The sequence below is a fragment of the Oncorhynchus tshawytscha genome, linkage group LG03 (assembly GCF_018296145.1).
Source record: "Oncorhynchus tshawytscha isolate Ot180627B linkage group LG03, Otsh_v2.0, whole genome shotgun sequence".
NCBI lineage: Eukaryota > Metazoa > Chordata > Actinopteri > Salmoniformes > Salmonidae > Oncorhynchus > Oncorhynchus tshawytscha.
In genome coordinates, this window is record NC_056431.1 from 12,434,323 (window position 1) to 12,451,913 (window position 17,591).

The 17,591-nt window shown below is 45.1% G+C and overlaps 1 protein-coding gene across 2 annotated transcripts in view; it reads left to right on the forward strand.

The window, feature by feature from the left end:
• LOC112244500 (cyclin-dependent kinase 14) overlaps window positions 1–17,591 on the forward strand; it is a 218,426-nt gene that overhangs the window by 33,268 nt on the left and 167,567 nt on the right. The window contains exon 1 of one of the 2 annotated variants that reach the window (XM_042309891.1): window positions 3,337–3,522. The exons of the other annotated variant lie outside the window; for it this stretch is intronic. The gene's annotated coding sequence lies outside the window, so the exon portion shown is untranslated. Of the gene's footprint in view, window positions 1–3,336; window positions 3,523–17,591 lie in introns of those variants that run through there. 2 annotated transcript variants of the gene reach the window in all.

Consider the following 17,591-nt stretch of genomic DNA (forward strand, 5'->3'; position numbering starts at 1 on the left):
CTGGAGCTGGTTTCATTAGACTTCCAAATGAGACAAATTGCCTTGTCACTCTTGAGCGTGAGGAACAGTACACAAAGAAATGCTTAACTTGTCTTAATTCAGTAGCTGTTAACTTACATTAGTAATCTTAATGAGACCCAGGCGGTTTGAAGAGATCTGTACCAAACAATATACACACGGAATATCTCCATTTTGGAGGGGAGTTCAGAAGGGGGAAGTGAAGCTGTTATTGGTGTCTCTAGTATTTTATAAGAAGCATGATGATTTAAACTGAAATAACATATTTAAAAAATAGCAAGCGTCACCTACTGCATAGGATATATCAGTACTATAGTATATCAGCACTATATAGCTTTTCATGTCTTTGACGATGACACAACAGTCCAACCACTTCACCTCCATTTCCCCCAACACCTGTTGATTGATACTTAACCACATTGTCTTTCCTTGTTGTGACTGATGTGTTTCAGTAATGTTTCTGGGGTGTTATCTGGTGGATGGTTAGGATGCTGGTGTTCAGCTGTCTGATATGGAGAGAGTGTTATCACATTACCCCTGCCCTGATGGATGGGAGGATGGAGGGAGAGAGTGTTATTACATTACCCCCCTCCCCTGATGGATGGGAGGATGGGGGAGAGAGTTAGATGGATTGGAGGGAGAGAGTGTTATTACATTACCCCTCCTGATGGATTACATGGATGGGACCCCTGGATGGGAGGATGGAGGAGAGAGTGTTATTACCCCTGATGGATGGGAGGATGGAGGGAGAGAGTGTTATTACATTACCCCTCCCCTGATTGATGGGAGGATGGAGGAAGAGAGTGTTATTACATTACCCCTCCCCTGATTGATGGGAGGATGGAGGGAGAGAGTGTTATTACATTACCCCCCCTCCTCTGATGGATGGGAGGATGGAGGGAGAGAGTGATTGATTGAAGGATGGAGGAAGAGAGTGTTATTACCCAGGCCCCCTGGGATGGGAGGATGGAGGGAGAGAGTGTTATTACCCCCTGATGGATGGGAGGATGGAGGGAAAGATAAACTGGCCCTGTATCCTGAGAAAGATAAACTCTCTCTCTCTCTCAGCCCTGAAACACTGAAAACAAGGGAAAATATACAGACAACACATGAGAGAGAGGCAGAGAGAGGTAGTGCGAGTGGATGGGAGTAAGGAAGTCATCTGTCAAGATGAGTTATGATGCATGGCAGGGATGGGAGGGAGTGATGATGATTGGAGGACTTGTAGGGTTGCTGTAGACTCCAGTGGATATACAGATTGCTTTTCTCCTCTGGGTGAAGGGGGGAGTATGAGAGGAGAGGAGAGAGGGATGGATGGATGGGTGGATAGCAGTAGTAGTGGTGAATGGCGAAAGGCTGAAGGGCATGCCGTGTCAGCGCGGATGGAGGGATGGAAAGGATGGATGACAGGAGAGAAAGGGCAGGCCAGAGGGCACTGCTACTGTGTTGCTCCCAGTCAGATGAATCTCTCTCTCTCTCTGGTCTATCAGCCCCCTGCTGTGTCTCTAGCCCCACTTCCTCTCACTTCCTTTCCCTCTAACCCCCCTTTCATCATCATCATAACACAGGCCCTCAGCCATACCCCTTCCCCCTCTCTCTCCCTCTCAGCTGATGGTCCTTCTGCTTCCCTGTGTGTGTGTGTGTGTGTGTGTGTGTGTGTGTAGCAGGCAGGGTGTCCTGTGAATAATACATGACCCAGAGCCCTCTTGGATTCTCCACTCATGCACTAGCACCCTCCAATACGGCAAGCAATCCCCCTCAGTGTGTGTGTGTTTTGAATAGCCTATAGTTAGTTCAGGCAGCTTATTGTTCCTGTCAGTGGATGTCTACATGTCTTGTAGGATATCCTCAGATGTTATGTTGATATATGTACAATAACAGACAACCAGCTCCCTTGATCTGGATGTCAGCCGCACCAATATGTTGGAAGAAACACTGTTTGATTGACGAGCGCTTGCAGGCGCCCGGCCCTGTCACAAGGTGTTAGTTGTTAAGGGAAGCCCCACCGGCCAAACCCTCCCCTACCTGAACCAATTGTGTCATTCTATGGGGCTCCCGGTCACGACTGATTGTGGCACAGCCTGGGATGGAACTGCAGGCTGTGGTGGTGCATCAGTACTGCGGTGCAGTGCTTTTGACCGCTGCGCCACCCAGGACCCCTTTTACCAATTAATATTCTATTAGGATGCTAAGTGTTTCCTGAATTATATTCTATGAATGCCAGGGTAGAATGCCCATTTGTTAGCCTCGAGATATAACATTGTTAATGTGGATTTCACGCATTTCTGCCTGATATCAGGTATGTTAATGAAGAGCCTCCACAACACAATGGACACACTCTGGTTCCTGTGGCAACACGCCTGTCAGTCAGGGTATGAGATGGAGAGAAAGAAATGGATAGGTAGAGGAGGAGAGAGAGAGGAAGAGAGCAAGACTGATACTAAGAAAGTGAGAGAGTAACATTTCTCTCCCTCTATCTGTGGTTTGTGGTGTGCTATGTGACAGGGTCATGATGTTGGCGTTTTCACAAATTGTGCTGTCACAGTGGAAGATAATTAGTTGACTTCTATACCATTTCTGAATGACATACACACACGCACATGCACACACACACACTACTTCCATATGAAACATTGAAGAGACAATATCAGATTAATGTATTCTGAATGTAATATGTTGTGAGAGCTAGTTGACTGCTGTCTCCTGCTATGGCTCCATGCAGTGTAAATAAGCAGAGGCTAAACCCTGACAGCACTTAAGGAGTGTCTCCCCATGCATCTCTCCTCTGTGATTGTTGTTGATGCTTCTCATCCAGGGCTAGATTAATGGATGCAGGCTAGCAGGGTATGGCAAGGGTTTCATATTTCATCTAAGTGCTGCAGACTAAGTGTGTACTGTACTGTGCTGTACAGAGAGAAGAGAGAGGGAGAGAGATAGAGGAGAGATAGACACAATCGATAGTGTTTGAGCCCCGTCTCTCCCTGTTGCCAACCCCAGCTCAGTGCACGCATGGTCTAACCCACTGCTACACTGCCATTGCTAATGCTGCAGACACTGCTGCTGCTGCCACAGTCTGCTTCCTCAAACTCCACCGGCCGCACCATCTCTCATTGCTAAACGGGGGCCGCCGGCACTCCAGGAACGTTGACATGGACACAGGAGAACCCCTCAGCCATCTGCTGCATCACAGCCCATCTCTTAACTCACCTCTCGTCTCAAATCACAACACATCATCTCTCTCCGCCCAGCGCGTGGGAGGATTGTGACGCGTCAGTCTGCCACTTCCCCCCCTCCAGTTTCACTCCCCCCTGTGTTGTAGTACAATCTCCTCGTTTCCAACCTGCCAGGGCTAGCGGGAGAGTGAGGAAGAGAGAGAGCAAGGGATAGAGGGAGATGTTTTGAGTTTGTTAGCAGGGAAATGAGAGGAGAGTGATTGGTGTTAGTGGTGCGGTGTGTCCCGTCTGCTCTCCAGAGAATCCCAGGTGAGCTGTGCCCTGCTATAAGGTAAGAAGACAAACTGATTACTGATGATTTCTCCTCCTCCCCAAATCCCTAGTTCCCTCTCTCCCTTCATCGCTCTCTCGCGGTAGAGCAGTGCGTGCAGGCTTGTGTGTGTGTGTGTGCGGCTCAGCCGGAATAGTCTTCCCTAGACACATCACACACATGCTGTACAGTACATTAGATGGGCATGTTTACCATTTACCATCTAGGGCATGTAGAGAAATAGACGGAGTAGCAGCAGTGCTGTGTGTGTGGGTGCATGAATGTGTATGTGCATCTCTGTGTGTATGTGTGTGTGTGACTGTATGTGGGTGCGTGTATGTGCATCTCTCTGTGTGTGGGACTGTATGTGTGTGTGTGTGTGTGTGTGTGTGTGTGTGTGTGTGTGTGTGTGTGTGTGTGTGTGTGTGTGTGTGTGTGACCATGATGAGCTCACATGCTATCTCCACGCAGGCCCACCTGAGACTATCTGTGTGTGATAGTGATTAGGGAGGATGTGACGAGGTTATGTAGATGCAGGGGGGAGGGGTTGTGTGTGGAACACGGTGGGCTGACTCTGGAACTCTGGAAAGTCTCATCTGCAGTTTCTATACAGGTTATTTTCGTTGCATTCATTCAGGAAGCACAAACGAGAGCATCATTAGTCTTCTTTCTGCCTCTCTGTCTCTCGCCTCCTCCTTCCCTCCCTCAGGACTGAAAGGTATGTTTCCATTGTTGTGCTGCGAGGTGCTGATTTGCCCGTCTAAATGGCTACTCTGTAACAGTGTTTGCTGCTGACATGTCACACTGGTCTGAGTGTCCGTCTGACCGGCGATCTGCATCTGTGTTAACACCTCACAGAACCCTACTGAGGCAGAGAGGCTGTGCCTTGGGCTTTCTGCAGGGCCATACGACACAACGTACATTCTTGTCTTTCTAAGGAGATGGGAGAAGAGAAATGAACAGAAACAAGCAGACAACAGAAAAGCAGCAGCAGCACTCCTACATGGCTCGATGGTTTAGCCTGGTTGATGGGCGATAGATATAATAAATATACATTTCAAAAGTATCTATCACGGTTCAACCAGACTAAACCATCGAGCCATGGAGGGGTGCTGCTGCTGCTTTTCTCTTCCCCTTAGATGGACCAGAAGAGAACAGGGACTGATTTCAGAAAGAGAATGATGAGGACAAAAAGGGAGGGAAAGCGATGAGGGAAATAAGAGAGGAGTGGATGAGAGAGTCAAGTGGTTAGGAGAGGGAGGAAGAGGGGAAGAAGGCAGAGAGGCCTAAGGAGGAGTGACTGAGTCTACACACTTAGAGAAAAGGGGATTCAAAAGGGTTCTACCTTGAACCAGAAGAGTTCTACCTGGAACCAAAAGGGTTCTACCTGGAACCAAACAGGTTCTTCAAAGGGCCTCTATGCAGAGAGCTGAATAACCATTTTAGGATCCAGAGAGCACCTTTTTTTCTAAGAGTGTAGGGCCTAAGTTGAAGTGGTGCTCTTTTGGTCGTGAGTTATGAGGAGGCACATGTCTGGGTTCAAACCTGAGCCCTTTACACTTCCTGTAATGCACAGAGTCTCATCTGCTATGAAGCCAGATTTAGACTGTTTGATCTTCCAGATCAGGGGTAGGCAACGCTGTTGTTGGAGTGCCGCAGATACTGCAGAATTTTTCCCCCTACTAGGCACCACACTGAGCTACTAAGTTAATTGATCAGTTCAGCGATTGCCTCAATTCAACCCACCTGTCCTACCTGCAGCACTCCAGGACCAGGGTTGCCTACCCCTGTTCCAGATATTGATCTATCATGTATGCTGCCCCTCCGCCTTACCCTTCCCGGTGGTATATTTGCATATCTTGCTAGTAATCTCATTATGTAAGTGTTCTGTTTACGTCAGATCGATTTCTATAGAGAACAATGGTAGCCTTAATGATTTGTAATATGGAGACAGTAGGCTCCAATGAAGTGATAACCATTGATGAATATATTATAAACACATTGAATGAATATGTATTTCTATGGTGCTAAGCTACTATGAGAGAGGAGAAGAGAAGGGTCACTTCAACCTGGTATGATAAGTACTACAGCTTACTTATCTGCAACCACTTATCTGTCTGAGGGCAGTCGCCTATGCATTCATTAATCTCTGATTCACTGCTACTTTCATAAAAGGAGAAAAATATGTCTGAATCGTGATGGAGATACGTTTCTAATGGCTTCATAATCCACTCTCTATATTTTGTTATACATATTTAGTGGTTCACACACAGCAGCTGCTGTAGTTGGAGTGGTATGTCTCATAGTAAATGGGGATCATTTACTGTAGGAAGATCAACCACTGCGTCCAGTAGAAAAGCATGGAATGAACCATTAACGGATACAACTGGATTGGTATCATTGCATCACCGGACTACTGCTCCACTTGCTGAAGTTAAAATGCCCACTAAACCCACCGTACCTACTTCAAAGACCCACCCAATCCATCCCACCTTGTTCAAAGCCATCCTATCCTAACTTGCCCTTCAGAAGACTGTCTGTTTCTGGCTCTGCAGGACTAAAGCCAAGCCAAGCCAATCTACAGAATGAGAAGACTCCCTCTAGATGGCCGGCCTCCCAGTCCCTCCCTCTCGTCTGGAGACAGACGTAAATCTATCTTATTATTCCTCTAACAATAGTGTCTTCAGACAAGCCCAGCCCAGCCCAGTGTTGAACCTCTTACAGTAGTGTCAGTAAGGCTGAACCTAAGCCAACAGTAATTCTGCCCTGGACCAAAACCTCAACAGAGGCACATTCTGTCAGACACTACATCCAACACTTCAACACTCCTAAATAGAGGGGAGGTTTTAGTTGTGAGGTGTTAGTGTCTAGTGGATTAGATTACCTTGTTCTACTTATTGATCCATTGTTGGTCTCCTCTCCTTGTTCTGGTTGGCTCTGAACAGTGAGATTTGAACTATAGATGAGCTGGGTTGTTGGCATTGGTCTAGAGTAGGGAGAGATCCACACTGGAGTTTGTAAGTGTCAGAGTGATTGGTCTGAGTGACCCTGCATGCGTCTGGCTCCTTACGCTGGAAGTGCTGGGGAAGCCTGCCAATTTACTCATATGTCAGGGTTTTTTATCCTCCATCTTCATCCAAATCAGAGCCAAGTTCTCTCGGTACTAATCAGAGGGAGGAGGTGGAGGTGAGGCCTGGGCCACTGGTCGGCTGGCTGGATGGTTACCTTACTGACTGGCTGGATGTTTAGCTTACTGACTGGCTGGATGGCTGGCTCTAGATGGACGAAGGGTTGTACAACTCACACAACCTATAGATAGATACCTGTAGGAGGGATGGATGGAAGGATTGAGGGACAGAGGTATGGACGGATGGAGGATTGTAGGATGGAAGAACAGAGGGATTAAGGGATGGAGGGACAGGTCAGGACACAGTTCTGTTTTGTGGACAGCTGTAAAGAGTCTGGTTTGCTCTATTTGAATTAGTGTTTTATTCTAGTCAGGCTTATTAACCAATGATTTATACACTAGATGTCTGATGGGGGCACTGTGTTGAAGCCATCGTGCCTCCATTTTGGCACTCCCTCACTGTTGTAAGTTATAGAAATAGTTATAGAAATACAAGTTATAGAAATACATTTATTAATGTCTAAATTAGTTTTTGCCACGTTTATTCTATTACAGACTCCTTAATAAATAAAATAAAAACTTCAATACAAGTAATTTAGTCCTTGAAATATTGAATTGAAATACTGTAGAACTCCATTCCCAATGGAGGACTGCTCCTACTGGGGAGTGCCAATATGGCCGACCGCTGGCTTCAAAGCCTCTCAATGGCCATTACATAGCATTCGGCAATCCAGGGTTTATATACATCATTCTTATCAACACAGCTGTGTGCAAAGATACTGTAGCTGATGTAAGTGAATTGGGGGGAAAAAGTTTGAAAATCATCTACCTTTCCCAAAGCCTAACCCAATGCCCAGACTTACTGTATCTGAACCTCTTTTCCCCATCGCTAACTCTAGCCCAGCCTCATCTTGTATCTCTATAGAGGGCTACAGTTACTTTCTTCTCTGGGAGATGGTTTTAACCTCTCTAAGCTAGGGGGCGTTATTTTCACGACCGGATGAAAAGCGTGCCCAAAGTAAACTACCTGCTACTTAGGCCCAGAAGCTAGGGTATGCATATCATTTGTAGATTTGGATAGAAAACACTCTGAAGCTTCTAAAACTGTTTGAATGATGTCTGTGAGTTTAACAGAACTTATTTGGCAGGCGAAACCCCGAGGACAAACCATCCAGGATTTTCTTTTTCAGGTGACAGTGCTTTCAATGGGTTTTCTATGTGGATCTAGATTCCTAAGGCACTTGCTTGCAGTTCCTATCGCTTCCACTGGATGTCAACAGTCTTGAGAAGTTGGTTGATGTTTTTCCTTTTTGTAATGAAGAAGTAGGGCTGTTCAGAACGAGGGTCGAGTCCAGTGTATTGTTTTGGTTGGGGGCGCGTGCGACCTGAAAGTTCGCTCCACTTTGTTTTTATCCGCTATTGAACGCAGTTTATCCCTTCTTAAATTTGATTGATTATTTACGTTAAAAAATACCTAAAGATGTATTAGGAAAGTTGTTTGAAATGTTTTGACAAAGATTACAGGTAACTTATTAGATATATTAAATTAAATCATAACTTGATTACAAATTACCTCATAAAGGTAAGCTATGATGTGTGCGTGCCCCAAGGGTCAATACTGTTCAGCTTGTACATTAATGATCTGCCTTCTGTCTGTACTGGCTCCGAAGTTCAAATGTATGCAGATGATACAGTGATATATTTGAATGCAAAGAGCAAACAACAAGCTACACAATAACTCATTCTTGTAATGGTCCAGTTTACAAAGTGACTCAGTGACTCATGTTTGTATCTCAATGTAAAAAGAACTGTCTGCATGTCCCTCACAAAGAGGACAACTGATGCCACTGAGCCAGATGTCTATGTGTCAGGGGAGAAGCTCCAGGTGGTATCCGATTTTAAGTACCTTGGCATCATACTTGATTCCAACCTCTCTTTTAAAAAGCAGGTGAAAAAAGTAACTCAAATGACCAAATTCAACCTAGATCATTTCCAATACATACTCGATTGTTTGACTACAGAGGTAGCAAAACTGTTCTTCAAATCTATGGTACTTCCCCACTTAACATACTGCTTGTCTAGTTGGGCCCAAGCTTTCTGTACAACATTAATACCCATTCAGTCTGTCTACAAACAGGCTCTCAAAGTGCTTGATAGGAAGCCCAATAGCCATCATCACTGTTACATCCTCAGAAAGCATGAGCTCCTGGGTTGGAAAAATCTTGTTCAATACACTGACGCATGTCTTGTATTCAAGATCCTAACTGGCCTGGCTCCCCCTCCACTCAGTACAGAAAACCCAAACCTATGGCAGCAGATCCACAAGGTCTGCCATGAGAGGTGACTGTATAGTTCCCTTAAGGAAAAGCACCTTTAGTCAATCTGCTTTCTCTGTTAGAGCTTCCCATGTCTGGAACACACTTCCATCAGACACACAACTGTACCACCTATCACACCTTCAAAGATAACATGAAGACGTGGCTAAAGGCCAATCAGACTAGTGAACATAATCCCTAGCTGTGTATTGCTGCTTTCCATGTTGTCTGTAGCTGGTGAAGCGTGGAAACACTTTGTTGCTTTTATGGATTTTGTTGTTGTTGCTTTTTGCGTGCTATGTGTTGCTTGTTCTATGTTGCTCTGCATGTGCTCACTGCTCCTTGATTGTCTTCATTGTTATTGTTATTGTAATTGTTTTTAATAACCTGCCCAGGGACTGCGGTTGACAATTAGCCAGCTGGCTAAAACCAGCACTTTTACTGAAACGTTGATTAATGTTCACTGTCCCTGTAAAAATGAAAAATAAACTCAAACTCAAACTGCAATCCACTTTAATGACCGGACCGGACATTGTTCCACATAATGGAAACAGATTATAATGTTATAATACATTAACTTCCTGCTCAAATTCACTATTGTTGCCTAAACTATAAAACCCAGCAACAGTAAACAGAAATTATCACAGAACGTTTCCGTTTCAACTATTCAGATCTCTACTGCAAATGTCCCACTGAATCCCTTACAGCGAGATATAGCCCAGCGAGCACAACCAACTCTTCTATTCTTACCAGTAGGAAAAAAATATAACCCATTCTCAAACAACGTTCAGCGCTTACCTTTATTGTCAGGTTAAAAACAAACTTAACAACTTTCTCTTCTCTTTCGGCTTCACACTTATGACATGTCCAAGACTTTAAAAGTAACATGTAATGCACCGCATTTATAAAATACATCGTAAGAAGAAGAAACAAACATTTCGGTGGGCACAGCTCTATCGCAATTACCTATCCGCTATTATTAGAATTCATCAGATTTAGGTAACTGTCTCTTCTTTGATTCAGTTATTTAAATACGACTCCATTCTCAATACGTTATTCAAGCAGACAATTTAGGTAACAGACAATGTATTACATCGAAATCGCCTCGCTTTTTATGTTGAATGAATTAGTCTTTCAATTTGAACTGAGCAATCTGTTAAAACATTCAGTTTATATTTTAAACAAACACTGGTGGCCGTGTCTGTCCAGGCAAAACATGCCAATAGTTGAATTACAATCAGAAACCCAGATTTGAGTCAATCCCATAGACCCAATGCTATTGAAATGACGAAGAAACCCCGCAAATAACCTAATTTACAGTTGTCTGTAGTCGTAACATCAGGCACATAATAACGACACAATTCCCAGAAAATAGCCTTAATTAAAGGTTCAAGTGTTTCTCTGCAGAGATTCTCACATGTGCAAAAGGAAAAGATTAGCAGTCAACGAGTTAAATCAACATTTATTGACTTGGAAACAGATCTTGCACTCTTTTCTCATGCAACATATTTCAATTACTTTACTGCATCACATTAATCCCGCAATGATAATTAGTATAATGGATACCCTAGGCATTGTACGATGTTATAACTGACGTCGAGATTCCATCTTAATTCGCTCTAACTTTATAGAAAAAGGTTTATTCAAGAAATCTAGCAACTCCTCTCATACTGGGAGGAAAAAATAAACACATTTTCAGGCCTTAAGGGCAGTTTTATTTCAAATGTAGTACCCGGACAGAGAAAATCTAATAAGCGTTTTATAGTTACATCGTTAGGGTAAGTTAACCAAAAGTGGACACACTCCAATCAGTTTCTGAAACCATTGCCCAGACTTTGTAGACAGTTTAATAATGCTTAAACCTCATCATTATCAAATGATCCATTAAAGGGACCAACTCAAAACCTATGTACGTCTACGTATGGGTTGTTTAAAGTGTCTAATTATATTCCCAGTATTACTTTATCAAATATCCTAGTAGAATTCATCACATTTTCATATCTTCACAGAATCCATATGAAACGTAAAGAAATTCTTAGGTACTCACATCAACCATTCCATTTGTGTTTTCAAGGACTCTCCACAGCTACGAATCAGCTCTCCAAACATACTCCCAGCGGAACCAAAAAATAAAAAAATTCAAAACATTTCCAGACAGTGACCGGCCCGTCATGGGATCCTCGACGGTTCTCTAACTTCCCAGTGACCATGGAAAAATCAAGCCTCCCATAGACCTCCCACGGCTTTCTAAAATATCATCCCGCTCTCACTTCCAGCCTGTGATATTCTATGGTGGGCAGTGAAGGAATGGAACTCCAAGATAACGTTATATCTGTCACGCCCTGGTCTTAGTATTTTGTGTTTTCTATAATTATTTGGTCAGGCCAGGGTGTGGCATGGGTTTATTTTGTGTTGTGTTTATGTATGGGTTTTTTTTCGTAGGTTTTGGGATTGTGGCTAGTAGGGGTGTCTAGCATAGTCTATGGCTGCCTGAGGCGGTTCTCAATCAGAGTCAGGTGATTCTCGTTGTCTCTGATTGGGAACCATATTTAGGTAGCCTGGGTTTCACTGTGTGTTTGTGGGTGATTGTTCCTGTCTCTGTGTTTGTATTCACCAGACAGGCTGTATAGGTTTTCACTTTTTCAGTTTGTTGTTTTGTATTGTTCGTATTCGTTTTCATTAAATATGTATCGAAGTAACCACGCTGCATTTTGGTCCGACTCTCCTTCGACGGAAGAAAGCCGTAACAGAATCACCCACCACAACTGGACCAAGCAGCGTGGTGACAGGCAGCGACAGCAGAAGCAACAAAGAGAGGAATGGACATGGGAGGATGAATTGTTCGGAGAAGGACCCTGGGATCAGCCTGGAGAATATCGCCGCCCCAAAGAAGAACTGGAGGCGGTGAGAGCTGAGAAGCGCTGGTATGAGGAGAAGCAACAGTGGCAGCAGGAGCAACAATATCGGGACTACACTACTTGGGAGGAAATAGAGAGGTGGGCTGTCGACCCAGAGAAAGTGCCGGAGCCCGCCTGGGATTCGCTGGAGCAGTGCGAAGCAGGTTATCGGAGAATGGAGTTGGCGAAGCAGGCATGGCGGCGCGGACGGAAGACCGAGAGTCAGCCCCAAAAATTTATTGGGGGGGGGGCTCAGGGAGAGAGTGGCAGAGTCAGGAGTCAGACCTGAGCCAACTCTCCCTGTTTATAGTGAGGAGCCAAGGAGGAGACCAGAACCAGAGCTGGTGTTAGAGGTGAGCGAAGCAGAGACTGTGAAGGAGTTAATGGGGAAATTGGAGGAGAGAGTAATGAGGGAGTTGCTAGTTTGGTGCTTTAGGTACGATATTCGTCCGACGGAGCGAGTCGGGGATTTGATGGCACCTGGGTCAGCGCTCCATACTCGTCCTGAGGTGTGTGTTAGTTGTCTGGTGAAAATTGTGCCAGCCTCATGCACTAGGCCTCCTGTGTACCTACCTAGCCTTGCACGTCCTGTGCCAGCCCTGCTCTCAGGCTCTCCAGTACACCTTCACGGTCCGGTCCATCCTGTTCCACCTTCACACACCAGTCCTCCGGTGGCAGCTCCCCGCACCAGGCTTCCTGTGCGTGTCCTCGGTCCAGTACCACCAGTTCCAGCACCACGCACCAGGCCTTCAGTGCGCCTCGCCTGTTTAGCGCTGTCAGAGCCTTTCTCCTCTCCAGCGCTGTCGGAGTCTCCCGCCTGTTTAGCGCTGTCAGAGCCTTTCTCCTCTTCAGCGCTGTCGGAGTCTCCCTCCTGTTTAGCGCTATCAGAGCCTTCCTCCTCTCCAGCGCTGCCAGAGCCTCCCGCCTGTTCAGCGCAGCCAGAGCTTTCCTCCTCTCCTGTGCTGCCGGAGTGTCCCGCCTGTTCAGCGCAGCCAGAGCCTTCCTCCTCTACAGAGCTGCTGGAGTCTCCCGCCTGTTTAGCGCAGCCAGAGCCTTCCTCCTCTACAGCGCTGCTGGAGTCTCCTGCCTGTTCAGCGCAGCCAGAGCTGCCAGCCTGCATGGAGCAGCCAGGGATGCCAGTCTGCATGGAGCAGCCAGGGCTGCCAGTCTGCATGGAGCAGCCAGGGATGCCAGTCTGCATGGAGCAGCCAGGGCTGCCAGTCTGCATGGAGCAGCCAGGGATGCCAGTCTGCATGGAGCAGCCTGAGCTGCCAGTCTGCATGGAGCAGCCTGAGCTGCCAGTCTGCATGGAGCAGCCAGAGCTGCCAGTCTACATGGAGCAGCCAGATCCGTCAGTCTGCCAGGATCCGCCAGTCAGCCAGACTCTTCCAGATCTGCCAGTCAGCCAGGGTCAGCCAGGATCTGCCAGAACCACCAGCTAGCCAGGATCCGCCAGTCAGCCAGGATCTGCCAGAACCACCAGCTAGCCAGGATCTGCCAGAGCCTACTACCTGCCTGAGTTTCCTCTCAGTACTGGGCTTCCTCTCGGTACTAGGCTTCCCCTCAGTGCCGAGCTTCCCCTCAGTGCCGAGCTACCCCTCAGTCCCGAGCTACCCCTCAGTCCCGAGCTGCCCCTCAGTCCAGTGGGGTCCTTGGTGAGGGTTATTAGGCCAAGGTCGGCGGCGAGGGTCGCCAATCAAAGGACGCGTTACAGGGGGACTAAGACTTGGTTGGAGTGGGGTCCACGTCCCGAGCCGGAGCCGCCACCGTGGACAGACGCCCACCCGGACCCTCCCCTATGGGTTTTAGTGTGCGGCCGGGAGTCCGCACCTGGGGGGTTCTATCACGCCCTGGTCTTAGTATTTTGTGTTTTCTATAATTATTTGGTCAGGCCAGGGTGTGACATGGGTTTATTTTGTGTTGTGTTTATGTATGTTTTTTTTTTGTAGGTTTTGGGATTGTGGCTAGTAGGGGTGTCTAGCATAGTCTATGGCTGCCTGAGGCGGTTCTCAATCAGAGTCAGGTGATTCTCGTTGTCTCTGATTGGGAACCATATTTAGGTAGCCTGGGTTTCACTGTGTGTTTGTGGGTGATTGTTCCTGTCTCTGTGTTAGTTGTCACCAGACAGGCTGTATTAGGTTCACTTTTTCCGTTTGTTTTGTATTGTTCGTTGTATTGTTCTTGTTGTATTGTTCGTTGTATTGTTCGTTGTATTGTTCGTTGTATTGTTATTGTTGTATCGAACTAACCACGCTGCATTTTGGTCCGACTCTCCTTCGACGGAGAAAGCCGTAACAATATCAAAGCTTATTATCCAAATTTTAATATCTGATTAAGCATACCAGTCAGTCATATCAATATGTTACTATCCAAACTTCAGATTAAGTCTCATTTCCACAACTCTCATATCAGTCACACAATGCTATTCCTAAACATACTTAATCAATTCGATGTTTTTTGACAATATTGTTCTTTTTTTTATAACCTGCAGGATTTAAAAAATAATTGCTTTCTCATGGTTAGTTCCTAGGATAATGCAACTCATAGATTTACATCTTTCAATATACAATACAGGTTTAAAACAATTACAGGTGCACCATACTATCTTATACTATATCATCTTAACTAGTTCACACAGATTCCGGATGTTTTAATGTTGAATGGTCAAAACTAGTTCACACAGATTCTAGATATTTAACGCTAAATGAGCAAACCCAGGGTATACCTGGCTAGCACATTTAAAATAATTGGAAATCACCACTTCTGCGGGTCACTTAGACGGTTACACAGAAACTTTACAGAACGCACCGATCCCCACTGTGATCAATTCAGTGTCAGGATGGCTCTAGGTCGCCTGCAACCAACCAATGATAGGTGTCTTTGAGTCGACTAACTCTCAGATCATTCTCCACTGACTCGGCCCTGTTTACGCCTCCAAGGTGCCCCCCTCACACAGGAATACAGACTCAGAGCATACGTAACAGAGGCTTTTCTTAAAAACTTGACTTTGCGTGTTTCGCTCACCTCTTTTTAAAAAAAAAAAACTAAGTTTGAGATGTGGTATCCACTTGGCTCGCTGCCTCTCAGATCATGGGTGGGGCCATCTGCTCCGTTCCTGAATTGTGGTCTCCCTGAGATCCCAAGTTTGATGGATCCCTCATGCACGATTTAACCAGGTTGTCAGGAGCGGTCACCAAGAGAAGATTCACATCCCCATCCCATCTTCGTCTCTAAATGTGGTGGTTCATTTCTTTACTATCAAATGAGGAGAGACACACTTATCACACAAGTCAGAGTTATACTTAAACTATATCTTTATTTCTCTAATTAATAAGGGAGCAGGTCAATACAACACACATATATAAAGTTAAACGATTGAGTGCAATACAATACTGATGGTTGGTTGACGAATCACCCTCAGATGATTCGTTGAGAGCCCCGAGATGAAAGTACAAAGGTTTTTTATAGCCAAGATACAACCCTTTCAGTATACATGATGAACAACAGACGTGTGAAATGGGTCACACGGTTAAGATTTGTATGAAAGATACTTATAATTCACAGACAGTATCTGCTGTAAAAACAGTTTTCTTTGTGTAGAGACCAGCGTCTGGCTCTGGGGTCGTCTCTTCCTGGTACCATATAGAACAGAAACATTAACTCATGCTCTGGAATGAGGCCCATCCTCAGTAGAACACACACAGATGAGCGCTCTAACAACCCCTTATTCTGTTGGATAAAACAACCATTTGATGCAATAAAAGTATTATAACATAATCTTGCAATTTTGCTCTCACATTTCTCTAATAATCTGTCTAGCTCATATTGTAGTGTAACTGAACCACTACCGTACATTCTCTAATAATCTATCTAGCTCATATTGTATTGTAGCTGAACCACTACCGTACATTCTCTAATAATCTATCTAGCTCATATTGTAGTGTAACTGAACCACTACCGTACATTCTCTAATAATCTATCTAGCTCATATTGTATTGTAACTGAACCACTACCGTACATTCTCTAATAATCTATCTAGCTCATATTGTAGTGTAACTGAACCACTACCGTACATTCTCTAATAATCTATCTAGCTCATATTGTATTGTAACTGAACCACTACTGTACATTCTCTAATAATCTATCTAGCTCATATTGTATTAGAACTAAACCACTAGCCTACATTCTCTAATAATCTATCGATCTCATATTGTATTGTAACTAAACTACTACCATACATTCTCTAATAATCTTGCAGCTCATATATCATAGTGAGACTGTCCTATCTGGGTTAGGGTGACAGAGACTAATTCAGGGTGTCATACTAGGTAAACTACAGCTACAGCTATGATATAATGATAGCATGCAAAAATATTTGTTTGCACATGTCACAACCATAGACACTGATTGTGTGTGTGTGTGTGTGTGTGTGTGTGTGTGTGTTTCAGCCAGTCTGTTCTCTCCACAGAGTCCAGAGAGGCTCATAGTCTTACTCTGACATTTTTGGGAGGTCAGGAAAGGAAGTGGGATGTGGGAGAACTGTGGCTGAGGAATGGGATGAACTGGGAGAGAGAGGTTGTAATGCAGTAAGTATGCCTGTGTGTGTGCGTGTGTGCGTGTGTGCGTGTGTGCGTGCGTGCGTGCGTGCGTGCGTGCGTGCGTGCGTGCGTGCGTGCGTGCGTGCGTGCGTGCGTGCGCGCGCGCGTGCGCGTCTGTCTGATAATAGGACCCAAGGAATATAGCAATAATGTGATATATCCAAAGCCTTGTGGTCTTGTACATTGCTGTTGATGTTATTTTTGCATTAATCACTGTTAAAGAGTTTTGTTTGGGACATGAGTTGTGTTGTTGTCTGGATTTACTCTGCATGCATTAGTGTTGCACTGTATACCGAAACGTTTGTACTTCTTACGAAACTAGAATTGTAGTTTCGGTACTTCTGTCAAATGTGTCTCACGGATCAAGCCTGTCTACCAGTGCAGCCAACCCCCTCCCCCCCTCTTGCCTTGCTGTGGTATCGTTTTAGTATTGAGTATCTTGATGGTATTGACTATCTTGATGGTATTGAGTACTGGGATACAAATAATTATGATATCGGGACACCACTAATTCGCAACTCAAATTCGCAATCGCAATATTTGGTATGAAAGTGCACATATCTTGCAGCGCTCATTTTTCATACATATTTTTAGACAGTTAATGAATGCTTTTCTCCATCAAATATCAAGACATATTATTTATTAATCTGTGTAGTTACTTTCTTTTCTTTTGTTTGAGCTTTTTAATAAAACGGGCGGGGAGGACTCTTTGTTATTGCTTCAATTAAGGATTCTAGCTGTAAAATAAAATATATTTTTTTCTTGGCAGTTTCTCCTGTTTTTGTTTGATCCCTGTCAGAAGCCCAACTGTGTAGCGTGACTAACCCTAATTCTAACCTGGGTGAGAGAGCTGCTCTGCTCTGAGAGCTGCAAGGTGACTCTTCTGCAGCCTGGTCACTGTGTATGTGTAGTGATTAGAGTAGCAGCTCTTTGGGGAGTCCAATACTAAATATTTTATCTGAAAGGTAGGCTGTGGCACAACACGACATGCTGCCTGGTCCTTTTTTTGCCCAGGGAACAAATACACTCTTTGGCAGCTGTGGAGTAGCCGGTAGGTTGCATTGTGTGTGTGTGTGTGTGTGTGTGTGTGTGTGTGTGTGTGTGTGTGTGTGTGTGTGTGTGTGTGTGTGTGGGCACAGAAGCAATGGGGTGT